The following is an 18,204-nucleotide window of genomic DNA, read 5'->3' as shown; positions in this document are numbered from 1 at the left end:
CCAGGAGAACACACGGTACACCTCAGGCTGATGCAACATGCCAGCCTCTGCTGCTGCAGGCTTGGCCCGCATTCCGTACCCCTCCCTCCCCCCGGCCTGAGTGAGCCAGAGCCCCCTAATCAGCTGCTACTTTAACCCCGTCCTGTCTGAGAGAAGAACAGACGCCCTTAGGTGACCTACATGCAGAGGTGGGGCCAAATCCAAAGCTGAACTCCAGGAGCTGTGTGAACAAAGAAGAGAAAGGGAAATTTCTCCCAGCAGGCTCAGGAGCAGTGGATTAAATCTCCACAACCAACTTGATGTACCCTGCATCTCTGGAATACATGAATAGACAACAAATCATCCCAAAATTGAGGTGGTGGACTTTGGGAGCAACTGTAGACTTGGGGTTTGCTTTCTGCTTCTAATTTGTTTCGGTTTTATGTTTATCCTAGTTTAGTATTTAGAGCTTATTATCATAGGTAGATACGTTTATTGATTTGGTTGCTTTCTTCCTTTGTTTTCTTATTTAATATATATATTTTTTCTTTTCTTTTTTCTCTTTTTGTGAGTGCGTATGTTTCTTTGTGTGATTTTGTCTGTATAACTTTGCTTTTACCATTTGTCCTAGGGATCTGTCTGTCCGGTTTTTTTTTCTTTTTTTTTTTTAGTATAGTTTTTAGTGCTTGTTATCATTGGTGGATTTGTTTTTTGGTTTGGTTGCTCTCTTTTCTTTTTTTAGTACTTTTTTATTCTTTTATTTTTAATATTTTTTACTTTTTAATAATTTTATTTATTTATTTTCTTTCTTTCTTTTTTCTCCTATTTCTTCTGAGTCATGTGGCTGACAGGGTCTTGGTGCTCTGGCCAGATGTCAGGCCTGAGCCTGTGAGGTGGGAGAGCCAAATTTAAGACACTGGTCCACCAGAGACCTCTCATCCCCACGTAATATCAAATGGTGAAAGCTCTCCCAGAAATCTCCATCTCAACATTAAGACCCCGCTCCACTCAACGACCAGCAAACTACAGTGCTGGACACCCTATGCCAAACAACTAGAAGGACAGGAATGCAACTTCATCCATTAGCAGAGAGGCTGCCTAAAATCATAATAAGTTCACAGACACCCCAAAACACACCACCAGGCACAGTCCTGCCCACTAGAAAGACCAGATCCAGCCTCATCCACCAGAACACAGGCACCAGTCCCCTCCACCAGGAAGCCTACACAACCCACTGAACCAACCTTACCCACTGCGGGCAGACACCAAAAAACAATGGGAACTACAAACCTGCAGCCTATGTAAAAGAGACCCCAAACACAGTAAGTTAAGCAAAATGAGAAGACAGAGAGATTATGCAGCAGATGAAGGGTCAAGTTAAAAACAAATGACCAAACAAATGAAGAGGAAATAGGCAGTCTACCTGAAAAAGAATTCAGAGTACTGATAGTGAAGATGATCCAAAGTCTTGGAAATAGAATAGAGAAAATACAAGAAACTTTTAACAAGGACCTAGAAGAACCAAAGAGCAAACAAACAATGATGAACAAAACAATAAATGAAATTAAAAACTCTCTAGAAGGAATAAATAGCAGAATAACTGAGGCAGAAGAATGGATAAGTGTGTGGAAGATAAAAGAGTGGAAATAACTACCTCAGAGCAGAATAAAGAAAAAAGAATGGAAAGATTTGAGGACAGTCTCAGAGACCTCTGGGACAACATTAATCACACCAACATTCGAATTATAGGGGTCTCAGAAGAAGACAAAAAAGAAAGGGACTGAGAAAATATTTGAAGAGATTATAGTTGAAAACTTCCCTAATATGGGAAAGGAAATAGTCAATCAAGTCGAGGAAGCACAGAGAGTCCCATACAGGATAAACCCAAGGAGAAACACACCAAGACACATGTTAATCAAACTATCAAAATGTAAATTCAAACAAAAAATATTAAAAGCATCAAGGGAAAAGCAACAAATAACATGCAAGGGAATCCTGATAAGGTTAACAGCTGATCTTTCAGCAGAAACTCTACAAGGCAGAAGGGAGTGGCAGGACATATTTAAAGTGATGAAAGGGAAAAACCTACAACCAAGATTACTCTAACCAGCAAGAATCTCATTCGTATTTGATGGAGAAATTAAAACCTTTACAGACAAGCAAAAGCTAAGAGAATTCAGCACTACCAAACCAGCCTTACAACAAATGCTAAAGGAACTTCTCTAGGCAGGAAATATAAGAGAAGGAAAAGACCCACAATAACAAACCCCAAACAGTTAAGAAAATGGTAATAGGAATATATAATAGATAATTACTTAAATGTAAATGGATTAAATGCTCCCACCAAAAGTGGTAAACTGGCTGAATGGATACAAAAACAAGATCCATATATATACTGTCTACAAGGGACCCACTGCAGACCTAGGGACACACACAGACTGAAAGTGAGGGGATGGAAAAAGATATTCCATGCAAATGGAAAGCAAAAGAAAGCTGGAGTAGCAATTGTCATATCAGACAAACTAGACTTTCAAATAAAGACTATTACAAGAGACAAAGAAGGACACCACATAATGATCAAGGGATCAGTCCAAGACGAAGATATAACAATTGTAAATATTTATGCACTCAACATAGGAGCACCTCAATACATAAGGCAAATGCTAACAGCCATAAAAGGGGAAATTGACAGTAACACAATTGTAGTAGAGGATTTTAACACCCCACTTTCCCAATGGAATGATCATCCAAAATGAAAATAAATAAGGAGACACAAGCTTTAAATGACACATTATACAAGATGGACTTAATTGATATTTATAGGACATTCCATCCAAAAACAACAGAATACACTTTCTTTTCAAGTGCTTATGACACAGGATAGATCATATCTTGGGTCACAAATCAAGCCTTGGTAAATTTACAAAAATTGATATCGTATCAATATCTTTTCTGACCACAACACTATGAGACTAGATATCAATTACAGAAAAAAATCTGTAAAAAATATAAACACATAGAGGCTAAACAATACACTACTAAATAACCAAGAGATCACTGAAGAAATTAAAGAGGAAATCAAAAAATACCTAGAAAAACTGCCAATGAAAATATGGTGGTCCAAAACCTATAGGATGCAGCAAAAGCAGTTCTAAGAGGGAAGTTTATAGCAATAGGATACTACCTCAAGAAACAAGAATCATCTCAAATAAAAAACCTAAGCTTACACCTAAAGCAATTAGACAAAGAAGAACAATAAAACCCCCCAAAGTTAGCAGAAGGAAAGAAATCATAAAGATCAGATCAGAAATAAATGAAAAAGAAATGAAGGGAACAATGACAAAGATCAATAAAACTAAAAGCTGGTTCTTTGAGAAGATAAACAAAATTGATAAACCATTAGCCAGACTTATCAAGAAAAAAGGGAGAAAACTCATATCAATAGAATTAGAAATGAAAAAGGAGAAGTAACATCTCACACTGCAGAAATACAAAGGATCATGAGAGATTACTACAGGCAACTATACGCCAATAAAATGAACAACCTGGACGAAATGGACAAATTCTTAGAAAAGCACAACCTTCCGAGACTGAACCAGGAAGAAATAGAAAATATAAGCAGATTAATCACAAACACTGATTAAAAATCTTCCAAAAGGGCTTCCCTGGTGGCGCAGAGGTTGAGAGGCCGCCTGCTGATGCAGGGGACACGGGTTTGTGCCCTGGTCTGGGAAGACCCCACATGCCGCAGAATGGCTAGGCCCATGAGCCATGGCCGCTGACCTTGAGCGTCCGGAGCCTGTGCTCTGCAACGGGAGAGGCCACAACAGTGAGAGGCCCGCGTACCACAAGAAAAAAAAAATCTTCCAACAAACAAAAGCTAACATCTATCCTTCTCAAACTCTTCCAAAATATAGCAGAGGGAGGAACACTCCCAAACTCATTCTACGAGACCACCATCACCCTGATAACAAAATCAGACAAAGATGTGACAAAGAAAGAAAACTACAGGCCAATATCACTGATAAACATAGATACAAAAATCCTCAACAAAATACTAGCAAACAGAATCCAACAGCACATTAAAAGGATCATACACCATGATCAAGTGGGGTTTATCCCAGGAATGCAAGGATTCTTCAATATATGCAAATCAATGTGATACACCATATTAACAAATTGAAGGAGAAAAACCATATAATCATCTCAATAGATGCAGAAAAAGCTTTTGACAAAATTCAGCACCCATTTATGATAAAAACCCTCCAGAAAGTAGGCATAGAGGGAACTTACCTCAATATCATAAAGGCCATATATGACAAACCCACAGCAAACATCTTTCTCAATGGTGAAAAATCTGAAACCGTTTCCACTAATCTCAGGAACAAGACAAGGTTGCCCACCCCACCAGTATTATTCAACATAGTATTGGAAGTTTTAGCTACAGCAATCAGGGAAGAAAAAGAAATAAAAGGGATCCAAATCAGGAAAGATGAGGTAAAATTGAAACTGTTTGCAGGTGACATGATACTATACATTGAAAATCCTAAAGAAACTACCAGAAAACTAGTAGAGCTAATCAATGAGTTTGGTAAAGTAGCAGGATACAAAATTTTAATGCACAGAAATGTCTTGCATTCCTATACACTAATGATAAAAAACCTGAAAGAGAAATTAAGCAAACATTCCCATTTACCATTGTAACTAGAAGAATAAAATACCTAGGAATAAACCTACCAAAGGAGTCAAAAGACCTGTATGCAGAAAACTCTAAGACACTGATGAAAGAAATTAAAGATGGTACAAATAGATGGAGAGATAGACCATGTTCTTGGGTTGGAAGAATCAACCCTGTGAAAATGACTATACTACCCAAAGCAATCTACAGAGTCAATGCAATCCCTATGAAACTACCAATGGCATTTTTCACAGAACTAAAGCAAAAAATTTCACAATTTGCATGGAAACACAAAAGACCCCGAATAGTCAAAGCAATCTTGAGAAAGAAAAACAGTTCTGGAGGAATCAGGCTCCTGGGCCTCAGACTATACTACAAAGCTACAGTAATCAAGACACTATGGTACTGGCACAAAAACAGAAGTATAGATCAATAGAACAGGGTAGAAAGCCCAGAGATAAAACCACACACACATGGTTACCTTATCTTTGATAAAGGAGGCAAGAATATACAATGGAGAAAAAACAGCCTCTTCAATAAGTGGTGCTGGGAAAACTGGACAGCTACATATGAAATTAGAACACTCCCTAACACCATACACAAAAATAAACTCAAAATGGATTAAAGACCTAAATGTAAGGCCAGACACTATAAAACTCTTAGAGGAAAACATAAGCAGAACACTCTATGACATAAATCACAGCATGATCCTTTTTGACCCACCTCCTAAAGAAATAGAAATAAAAACAAAAATAAATAAATGGGGCCTAATGAAACTTAAAAGCTTTTGCACAGCAAAGGAGACCATAAGCAAGATGAAAAGACAACCATCAGAATGGGAGAAAATATTCTGCAAAGAAACAACTGACAAAGATTAATATCCAAAATATACAGGCAGCTCATGCAGCTCAATATCAACAAAACAAACAACCCAATCCAAAAATGGGCGGAAGACCTAAATAGACATTTCTCCGAAGAAGACATACAGATGGCCAAGAGGCAAATGAAAGAAATCTCAACATCACTAATCATTAGAGAAATGCAAAGCAAAGCTACAATGAGGTATTACCTCACACTAGTCAGAATGTCCATCATCGAAAAATCTACAAACAATAAATTCTGGAAAGGATGTTGAGTAAAGGGAACCCTCTTGCACTGTTGGTGGGAATGTAAATTGATACAGCCACGATGGAGAACAGTATGGAGGTTCCTTAAAAAACTAAAAATAGAGCTACTATACGACCCAGCAATCCCATTACTAGGCATATACCCTGAGAAAACCATAATTCAAAAAGAGTCATGTACCACAATGTTCACTGCAGCTCTATTTACAATAGCCAGGACATAGAAGCAACCTAAGTGTCCATCAACAGATGAATGGTTAAAGATGTGGCACATATATTCAATGGAATATTACTCAGCCATAAAAAGAAACAAAGTTGAGTTATTTGTCGTGAGGTGGATGGACCTAGAGTCTGTCATACAGAGTGAAGTAAGCAGAAAGAGAAAAACAAATACCGTTTGCTAACACACATATATGGAATCGAAAAAAAAAGGTTCTGAAGAACCCAGGTGCAAGACAGGAATAAAGATGCAGACGTAGAGAATGGACTTGATGACACAGAGAGGGGGAAGGGTAAGCTGGGACGAAGTGAGAGAGTGGCATGGACATATTTACTCTACTAAATGTGAAATAGATAGCTAGTGGGAAGCAGCCACATAGCACAGGGAGATGAGCTCCATGCTTTGTGTCCACCTAGAGGGGTGGGAGGGAGACACAAGAGGGAGGAGATGTTGGGATATATCTATATGTATAGCTGATTCACTATGTTATAAAGCAGAAACTGACACATCATTGTAAAGCAGTTATACTCCAATAAAGATGGTAACAACAAAAACAAAACAAGCAAGGCCAGCAGCACCTAGAACCATAGAAAATTGATATGGCTGTTTCTACTCGATTCCTCTCTCACCTGTATTCTATTAGGATTGTTCTAGTTTTGTTACTTAGGGACTCCTCTGGAGGCATGAGAGTGGAAAATGGCTGTAAAGAGCCATGAATTTGAGCAATTAGAAGACAAAAGAGCACAGGCCCCTGTGATATAATATAAAGAGCACTGATTTCATTATTTAAAGACTTGAGTTCAAGTTATACTAGCTCTGCCATCCCTGACAAGTTACTGAAGCACACCTAACTTTGGTTTCTTCATTTCTGAAAGGGAAGATAATCCACAGAGTGAATATGAAGTGTCCAGATTTATGTTTCAGATGAGAAGGTTCCTAGCCTTGTAATTCCTGCTGTTAACGATTGCCCACACAGCCCATATTCTTCCCTATCTATCTATTGATTATCTCTCTATCTATTTATCTATCTATTTATCTATCGTATACACAGTAATATCCTTGTCTAATATCTGATATTGAAATTCAAGTTCAAAAACAGGCAAATTCCTTGAGAGTATGAATTCCAGCTGTATCAGGAAACTGTCTTAAATCCCAGACCCCTTTGATTAGGATTTGGAATGTAACTCACTATCCCTAGGCTGAAGATAACTTCCTCAGTGGCAAATAGTACACTGCTACTACTAAATCAACATCTCCCTTACTTCTTCTCTTAAGACCATTTGCTTTTACACCTGTTCTCAGAAAGTCTCCCAAAGAAATACTGTCAGACTATCAGTTTATGACACTAATCTTTTTTTTTTTTTTTTTTTTTTTTGCTGTACACGGGCTTCTCACTGTTGTGGCCTCTCCCATTGCGGAGCACAGGCTCCGGACGCGCAGGCCCAGCGGCCGTGGCTCACGGGCCCAGCTGGTCCACAGCATGTGGGATCCTCCCGGACCGGGGCACGAACCCGTGTCCCCTGCATCGGCAGGCGGACTCTCAACCCCTGCACCGCCAGGGAAGCCCCGACACTAATCTTTTGAGGTGTCTACCTTAATGTAAGGTCTATCGCCTCTATTATATACTAGTTTTTTAATAATTGGTAATTTAGCAGTATAAGTCTTAAATAATATTGTTTCAGCCACATAGAGTGCACACACACATATATTTATATATGATATATATTAATTCATTCTTAGCTAGAAACTCTTTTACTATGTTAGAAATCTTTCCTACACTAATTAAATAACAAACACACAAGCACATAAACACACAAACACACGCTCTTGTTCCCGAAATAGGCAACCCATTGTTTTGTAAATAAAGTGACAATAGGTGCTATGAGGACAAGCTGACTTCAAAACCCACTTGTTGCTTCATGAGGCTCGGCCACTTGTTCTGACATCATCTCTTAAATCCTGAAAATAAATCTGATATCAACACTGTATCCATTGTAGATCCTCTCTAATGACCGGGGTAGTACAGGAAAACAAATCATACATCAAGGCCTTTTGCTGTGCTGTTTGGAAGAGAACAGAAAGGAACATCTAGACTTATAATTTTAAGCATAGTCTCTCTCCCCCAGCTCTTTCACAAAAAGACAGCAGAATTTGTTTCTGTATTTCTCATGTTTTGAAAATATTTATTGAGGATTTTTTACATCCCAGTTTTTCTTCCAAGAATGCTGAATCATGATTCCTTGAATAGACCAAAGCAAGCTGACAGCCCACACACAACCTGTTATCAAGACACTGTTGAAAATATATTCTATTTGTAAATAGTCAAGAAACATGTTTTTTTAAAAAAATTATTTACCATAAAGCTCTCTCCAATTGAATTGTCCTATTCAATACAGTGCACACTTAATAACCACCACTTCAAAGGAAGTGCCTGTTTATTGAGCCAATCACTTATTTCTTTGTTGCCTGGCATAGGATTCCATCGTACTTGAAAGACACAGAAGCAGCACTCCCATCCTCAATGATTTGTGCAGTATTTTTCTTTTTCTTTTTAAATTTTATTTTTATTATTTATTTATTTTTATTTGGAGGATCAGACCATTTTATTGAGAGGCTTCAGGGGAGGATCTAAGGGCTTGGGAGAACAATGAGATCCAACATCCTTGGCCCGGCCTGGATCTCCCCACCTTCATAGTCGCCAAAAGTGTGCACTGTTTTTTAACAATCCTAGTGGCCGTGGAGTGGATTTCTACTTTGAGATTTTTTCTTTTAGCCTGTTATATGCCTTAAGCTCATACTACTTCCTGAAACTGAAGTTGAAAAAAAATAGAAGATTTATGAGAATATACAGAAGTATGCATTTAAAAGGTATCTTTATTACTGTTCCTTTTAAAGTAAACGGTAACCACTATTGGTGGCTGTTTTCCCTTTAGGTGACAGACAAATTAAATACAGTTCTTCAATTGTAAGGTGATACCAAGGACAATTTTATCACTGCACTTTCTCATTCTGCTCTTTAGTGATGGCATTAGCAATGCAGAATCAGCACTTAATAAATGCTTGCCTAATTCTGTGCTTATAAGAGAACTTCTGTAAGTAAAACTGAGTCTAGCCTTTAGGAAAAAAAATGTTGGCCAAGAATTTGACATGTTCTCTGGCCATTGCCTGATTATGTGCTTAGTTTGATAGCTTTGGAGACTTGTTTTGAATAAGAAAGTTGTGTTTGCCTGAAGTGCTCCCTAATTCCCCTTAAAATTATCATCGACTCCCATCTACTTTTATGTTAGTAGTTCCTCCTCTTTTATTGATATGTTGAAAAGGAGGTGATGAAATAAGTTTATACTAAGGGATTATTGATTTAACATTTTCATTTCTACAGGCTATTTACATTTGAATAGGTAAGGAATATAGAAATTAGTAACACAAAGAATGTCTCAATAATGGTGACACTTCCAATAGTGGATCATTCCAAAGTGGTATATTTTGAAGGCAAAAAGGGCTTATTGGTCCAACTGGGAAGCCCTCCTTCCTTGGTCTGTGTTCTACCGAATTATACTGTCTGAACATAACCTGCAGAGCAATACCTACCCAACATGACTAAGATTGCCCTCCTTGCTTGATTTCTGAATGGAAGGTCTTGGACAATTGCTGTTCTCTGCTTTCTGGACTGAGTCCCATGACCCTGTGCCTTGGTCTACTGATCTCTGTCCAACTGCTCCTGGACCATTCCCTACTTGGTCAGTCCTTACACCTTATTCTAGCAATGAATGTTCTCCCAGCTCCACTGGTCTCCCTACTTAGCATCTTGTATTGCAGACAAACATGCCTCTTGCTTAGGCTTGTTTGGATGTTGATAGTCTACTTTTGGTTTTTTCAAAATAAAATAATCAATTATTTTTACTGAAAAATAATTACCTAGATTAGAATCAAATAATAACCTTGACTATACCTGGTATGCTATGGGAGCATTTTAAATGATTTTTCTAGAAGTTATTCCTTTCGAATGTTTGTTTCATTGCAATATCATGAGGAAAGCAGGAATTAATCTGCCCTGAGGGTAGAGGTGAAAGAAGAAGGAGGAAGAGAGAGAATAGCAGAGGCCCCTTAAAGCCTCATCAGGGAGGAAGTAAGCAGCTGAAACTCCCAAGAACCTTCTCAGGGTACCTAAATGTGAACATCATCAACATGAGACCATTTAACATACCCCCAAAAATGTGTATCGGCAGGTAACAGTAAGCAGAACAGGAGTGGTGTTAATGATATCGTTGTTAACTGTACTTCATGAAACTCTTGCAATTCTAAGTTCCTATCAGTTCTAAAATGCTGTGATTCTATATCAAATGGGGTAAAACGAAAGTGGAAAATGCAAGTAGTACTCGGGTTTGTCTTACTTAACAAAGTTGCATGTGAAAGCATTCTGATAAAATAAGTATTGGTTCAATTACCTCTTAAACTTCAGAGTCTCTGTCTCTCTCTCTGTCTCTGTCTCTCTCTCTGTCTCTGTCTCTCTCTCGCACCCAGATGTATTTTGGACATTTTCACCTCTCTTCCTGGTCTATTCCGGTTCCTTCCATCTCACCTTCTTTTCCCTGAAACAGACAGAGTCCTCCTTACTTCTTAAGGTTCTTGCTTTGATGCTGCTGATTTGCTTTGAACAAGTTCCATCTCCACACACTGTATTTCTCATCATGGTTTGCCCACTTGTGAAATATATGTCATTAATCATATAGATGACATAGGGAACAGTTCAGGGCTAAGTATAATCAGAACCAGGGGAAAAATTATAGAGCATTTCTTACTGTTGCTCTTAGTAAGCTCTCTTTTGTATACAAAGACTGCAACTTTGAAAAGAAAATATTTACTGAGTGTCTTCTATATGCCAGGAACTATTCTACAAATTTCAGCGTTCTATTTCATTTAAAACTCATTATAATTTTAGGAGGCAGATATTATTATCCCCTAATTATATATGGGGAAACTGAAGCCCAAGTTGTGAAAATAAATTACCCTGGATCACATAGTTTGTAAGTGCCAGAGCTGGCATTCGAATGTAGGCAGTCCGGGTACAGAACTTGTTCTTTGCTACTTCATTATTGAGTACCTACTCTGGACCAAAGATTGTACAGGAAGCTTTTTATTTATCACATTTAAGCCTCATAAATCCCTGGGAGGTAGATATCATGGGGTTCAGAGGATTTATTGGGCTTGCCAGTAAATATAATCCTGGGGCAAATACCTTTTAGGTCCAGGACTCTTTATTATACCACCATAATACCAACATGATTCCAGATGTCACTCATGGATTATGTACAACTATTAGGGGTCGTATTTAATACATGGGTCGTCAGACCAGTTTTGTACAGAATGAGCATTGAGCACATATCATCAGCTCTTGTTTTACAGCTTTTGAGTTTGTGGAATATTTTTCATAGAATTGGTGTCTAATTCATTGTAGGGAAGTTTTCTAGTGTATCAAGGTTATAGGTAATGGAGTCAACATGAGTATACACAGTAGACAGTTAATAGATATCCTAAATTGCTGTTATTAAGGGGTGTTGGAGAGATTACCAGTATTAAGTAGTCATCAGAGTCAAATCTCATGACTTAGACTTGATCCAGGGTTGCTCTGGAAACAAAGGCATTTGATTTGCTTTTCCTAGTAAATTCCTTTGCTTAGGCTAAATACATCTGAAGCGTTTAGTACTGTTCACGCAAACTTCCCATGACACTTTAATCATGGAAACAATTATCTAGCCACTGGATGCCACTGTTGCTCAACCAGAAGTCAAAAAATGGGAATTCCTGTGGCAATATAATATTAGCCAGTTAAAGATCATTACTGGTATTATTGATGGTGGATTTATGCTTTTAAGCTATTTTTCCTTATGAATGTAATCTCTCTCCAAGAGTTCACTTGCTGGGGGCAAGTAGAGTTGAGAAAATATGTAAATAAATGGTTACCAATGAATTTTTTGCTTTCAACTGCTCTGCTATAAAAATACTTTTTCTTTTTTTTTTTTTTCTGCTTAGTGTACTATAGCTGACAGCCTCCATTAGTTATCAGCTAATGTTGCAGAGTAAGACTAAACAAGGTGTCATGGCCTTAAGTGATTGGAAGGGCCTCTTCATCCTCACAAAGACCCTGGGGTGGAAATAGTTTGCATGAACAGACACCGGAATATTATTCAGACTCACCAAGCACTGCATTGCAGATTGAGGGAGTTACACAGCTTTTCCATTTATACTAGGAACAAATAAATTAAAAATCATTGTATTGTGTACCTTTAAAAAGCAACATAAAAATTGTGTGCATTTGAAAAGATCAGACAAGGTTTGGGAGTAAAAAGCTGAAGTAATAAATAAACATGAGGTCAGTTTAGGAACAACCATAATTGCTTTGTATGACAAGATTTGCATAGCAAACACTTCTGATTAATGTACAGTGAAGGCCACAGGAGTGGGAACCAACCTCAGTATCTTTTTAAAATCTGTGCCTTCCAATCTTGAAGGTATAGTTTTAGCCAGCACAATTAGTCGTTGTTTACTGAAAGGCTGATAGAGCCATCATTCCTATTTAAATATTTGAAATAATTATTTTTATCTTCCAGCTATGTTGATTTTATTTATGTGGTTAAAAAAAAATAAAAGTATCAATTTTATATTAGTGGTGAATTTCCATTCACTTCAAACATGGTTAGAAAACAGGCAGGGGAGTTTCATCAGGATGACCCTTTTCAAGTCATAAATTTGAATATATAATTGCATGTATGCATCAAATATTTCAGTTACCTAAGACATGTATTTTTTCTTATTATTTTAAAATATAATACCTTTATGTCTGCTTGTCGATTGCTTTTGTAATTAACACTCTGCTATCATTGATATTTGCTGTCCTCACCTAGGGTGAAATGCAGTGCTCAGTACAGTAAAACCTCATTTTTATTTTCTTCCTTCCTCATTTAAATATAAAAGTATAATTATATTCTTTCAAAAACATAATTTCTTGAGGGGGGAAAATGTGGGAAAGTGTAAAGGGAGGAGGTCATACCTCTAGAAATATTTAGTTTGGATTTTTTTTCTTTTTTTAAATTAATTTTTATTGGAGTGTAGTTGTTTTACATAGTTTGGAAGTTTTAAATGTTAGTGTCATACTAAACTGGGAAAAGGCAATAGAATATATGTTATCTCAGATAGTAGAATATAGTAGAAAGTACGGTTTTTCATTTTATAGAAAAATCTGGGTGAAATAATGGATATATGCATATACATATATGTAAATATATGTAAGTGACTAACATATATTCATTTCGCAGCAAATACTAGAAGGTAAGGTTATACTTAAATATAATCATGTTAAGACAAAATGAAAATTAGTTTTGGATTTAGTAGTAAATACTATCACTGATTCATGCTGTTTAAGTAATATTCCATGAGGGTTATTATTCAAAGGACATGATGACAGTATTCAGAGCAGTATTCTGAAAAGAAATGCTAGAGCGACAGACAACATCTACAATCATCATTATATTTTCGGTATAATGCATTACATCTCCAGGGTGTTGGGGAGTTCCTAAATGGAGTGATAAGTAGATGCACTAAGACAAATAGTAATTCTATTTGTCTCAAAGTATTCATTTAACAAAGTCAAATTAAGTTGTATGAAGCAGGCCTTTCCTACCCTCTCACTCTATCTAATAGACAACAATAAATTATCACAATTGTTTTATTTTCTTCCAGTATTTGATTGGGCAAAGAACATTTTTCTCTATCAATGTTTACCCTAAATGGCTACATAGAAAGAATGTGGAGACAGTATGCATGTAGTAGCTAAAATAAATATTATTACCTTATATCATAATACTTGTTAATATAATTTTATTGAAAATGTACATAAAATATACAAGTTTGTCAATAGCAAAACATTATACAGTATAAGCAAATGTTAAAAGAAATATATAGTGGAATATTTCTTCATTCAACTATTTACACAGAGTAATATATATTGGTTTTAAATTAGTTTTTCTTTAAAAGTACAATAAATTAGGCTTGGGACTTCCCTGGCAGTCCAGTGGTTAAGACTGTGTGCTGCCACTGCAGTGGGTGTGGGTTCAATCCCTTGTCAGGGAAGTAAGATCCTACATGCCAAGTGGCATGGCCAAAAAAAAAAAAAAGTAAATTAGGCTCACGATGGAAAATTAGAAATGATCAGTATGTAATGTAATATGGCATTACATACTGTTAATACCATGACTTTAAATTGACTGTATATTTGAGAAGGTCTGTGTTGTTTAAAAATCATTTAATTAAATGTTCCCAATTATAGTTAGGTAAAAGTTTCATTGAACAAAAAATATTTCTCTAACTTTATATCACTTTAGATCTTTTCCTTACTAAGATTATTTTTGTAAATGTAGATGTTCTTACTTCAGATTTGAAATATTGTCCAGCTAGACCTTTCCCCATCTAAACAGAACTTAATTGAATACTGCTATTTTGCACTGAATTTAATATTATCAGCTCTTGGAATATTTGTGTCTTTCTTAAGCCATACTGCTTTGATGTAGTAGCACATTACTAATATGTTTGCTGTATCAGCAGTTTAAAGTGAATAGTTGTTTGATGGGAATCAAACTATGTTCATGATTGGATTTCTTAAATGAAAATCTAAGACCTCAGAAGCAAAGATATACCAACCGGTGTTTGTTTTTTTTAGTCTTTATGGACCTTAATGGCAAGTCAAAAGGGAAAACATTTGTAGATTGATCAATATAAATTAATAACTATCCTTCTGTAGAAAATACGTAAATACCAACACACATCCTTTTATTAGTGCTTTCTTCTTTGCCATCAAACGTGATGAAAAGTTTAACTTTTGCCTTTTTTTTTTTTTTGGGTCATGCCGCACGGCTTGGAGGATCTTAGTTCCTCGACCAGGGATTCAACCCAGGCCCCCGCAGTGAAAGTGCTGAGTCCTAACCACTGGATCACCAGGGACTTCTCTGCCATTTCTTTATTGTAATTTTTTTGCTACTGCTTTGTGAGATTCAATAATTCTGATAGCTTCTCTGCTGGGCATTCTCTACTGGTGAATTGTAATATATTTAGTGTTTTGAAACATGGAATATCCTCTGTGTTATATAACCTGGGAACATAGAAAATTGTGATACATTCAGAGCTAGGACCAAGAAGAGAACCTACCAGATGTCTTGGGCCTCCTAACAGAGTTTCAGAGGAAAGGAGAGGCTAGGGAAGGATAGGTAACAAGAGAATTGGAGAATCCAAAAACGGAAAGGGAAACTTGTTATTCTGAGAGGTAATTGATTGGGCAAGGAGATACCAGGCTCTTAATGTGTTGAGAGAAAAAGACTCAACAAGTTTAGGACCCTTTCTAAACTATTAGGACCTTTTGTCTGAAGCTTTGAAGATTCATCCATCCCTACACAAACCTGAGAAGAAAATACACAGTTTCTACATTATGACTTGAGTTGACTATTTGGCAGGTGCTCAAGAAAAATTCTAAGAACTCTTTGTGACCTTAGGATAACATCCATTTTTGTGTGTATGGCAAATGTAACTTCACATTCTTTTGAGAAATCTGTGTTTTAACCATAACATGATTCAGCTCTTTGCCGAGTTAAGAATACAGAAGGAAGGAAATACCATAAGAGGCTACCTGAAAAAGGAACTAACAAATTTTATCTTGGTTCAGATTTCAGGCCAGGTAGAATCATAGCCTTGATAACTAACCTCACTAAGTTAACTTATTTATAAATATATGAACATGCAAAAATAGAACTGTCCCTTTTCTTCTTAGATTTCAACTGGCAACTGTTATTGAAGGTTTACTTTGTTTTTAAGCTTACAAAGCAATAGAAAAAGCTATGCAGGACAGAGAACTTAGTTGAAGAAAATATGTAAAGCAGATACAGAACAGGAAAACGCTTTACTAGGAAAATCAGTTTTGCATAACTTCTTTGCAAAAGACTACTCTGTCCACAGGGCTGAAATTGTTTTGCAGTTTTAACCACAAACCAAAAATATCTGTAAGGACTTGGACAGATACTGATGAATGGACATAAGGACAACACAGATTTGATTTATTTACATTCAGTCATTCCTCCTTAGCACTTGAAAAATTAAGGCTTAATCATGCACATAAAAGAAAACACTAACCAAAACCAAAATATTCTTGGGGAGGTCCTCTTTGAATATTAAATTAACTAAAATAACAAAAAACATTTCTTTAGTTAGTGTATATTTATGCATTTTAAAAATGTTTGAACTTTTAAAGATTTTTTTAGCTTTGTGACATTGAACATCACCAAAATATCAGAGAATTTCAGAACTCTGAGGGTTAAGAGGAAAGATGTTATTTCAAGTGCTAGTTGATAAATAAAACCCAACCAAACAAAAGACACCAACACTGCATCTGTCATCTGCTTGATCATCATAATACTGAAACTGATTGGTATTTGCCAAAATTTCTTGGCTGTTGGAATAGTAAAGATCCAGAGTTTTGAGCAGTTCACAGTAATATAGTAGTAAGGTTATTTGGATATTTTCCTAAGACATTTTAAGATGTGGCTGTGTTGCTGCCCCAGATGAAGAAGTATGTATGGGTCAGTGGGGAAAAAGGGAAAGGGTATAAGAAACAAATGAAGTCTGTGGAAATTATGACTTGCACTTAGTAGGTGTCAGTAAATCATATACTCATGAAGTCTTAGATTTGGGACATAACAATCCCTTCCTTTAGATGAGGCAAAGGGCTCAAGTCTATGAAGTGAGTTGTTTGTGATCACCAGGTAACTTAGAATGATGTTGAGGAAGATGACTATGGCCAGGGAGGGAAATTAGAATCCTATATTTATTTTTAAATGTTCAGAAGAAGAAAATGAATTATGATAGGGTCTTGTTTTCTTTTCTTATTTGGTATTTGTCCCAAATTTATATTTATGGCCAATAGCAAAATGTCTAAAGGAGCAAACTCTAATCTTACCATTAGGTAAGTCTTAGAAACAAGCTGAAGATTGGAGTGAACCACAAAACTCTGGGACAAAGCTTGGTATCTACTTCAACACTGAACTCTGAGATCAATGTGTTCCTTTCTCCTACCAGTAGTATTCTGCCACTCATGATGTCAAGAGTCTCCTTGAACTCTATCACTAATGGAAGAAATGAAGTGAAGAAGAGGATATGGGGGAGCAGCAAAGGCCAAAGGAATTTCTCTTTTGGGGTTATGACTTAAGCCAAGGGAAATCATGAGAAACTGGGAAGGGAAACTGAACAGTATGGGCCTTATCAAGATACCTTCTTCAAGGGGCATGATGGCCTATATGATCTCACACAAGTTAGAGAAGTTCTTTTACCATTTCATGCTGTTGGGGCTTTAGGTAACAAAATTGAACTAGCTTAAGGAAAAGGGGGATTTGAACAACAAAACCACAGGAAGAGCTTGAATATTCTCCACACCTACCTGACCTTTTGCCCCTTTCAAATGGCAACTTCATTCTTTTTCACTGCAGACTGGTCATCCCTACATGGAAAGAAATATAGACAGGCCAGCTCGGGACTTGTGTATCTCAAAAGCCAGCAGGGAATGACTGAATACAAATTCTTTCTTTCCCTTGCAGAAAAATCTCAGGGAAGAGATTCCATGGGAGTGACTATCTCTTATCTGATCAGTAGTGACCAAGGCATTTTGACTGGTCTTACTTGGTATTCTGAGTGGTCCAACTTAGAATGACTCAGTTGAGATGGGAAGCAAATGAAAGCAGACATAGAACAAATTAATTCTTGACTCTAGCTCATGGCTTCTACTTTCTCACTCTTCCAGTGTGCCCACACGGGGTACCACCTTCCTGTCTAAATCTCTGGGGTCTCATATCCAAATTATTTGAGCTAGACTCTGAGTACACCAGTCACTGTTGAGTAGGATGCTTTTGTTGAGTAGGGCTTTCATGCCAATTCATTTTATAGGCTGGTGGTCAGATATCTAGCTTTGGCCAGGTATCAATCATTGTTTCAATCAGTTAGAACCAGGAAAATGGGATCTAGGCAGACCAAATTGAGAATTAGAAGCAAATCATGGGTGTGTCAGGTAATGTAATTGGTGGATACCTTGTATAGGCTGTCTAGCACCTAAAAAAATATAGACCAATTTTTTAACCAATGAATATTAATTGAAATCTCTCTTTTGCCAAGAA

Source organism: Stenella coeruleoalba (assembly GCF_951394435.1).
Source record: "Stenella coeruleoalba genome assembly, chromosome: 6".
Taxonomy (NCBI): domain Eukaryota; kingdom Metazoa; phylum Chordata; class Mammalia; order Artiodactyla; family Delphinidae; genus Stenella; species Stenella coeruleoalba.
The sequence above is the reverse complement of the archived record's forward strand: the minus strand, read 5'-3'. Positions refer to the sequence as shown.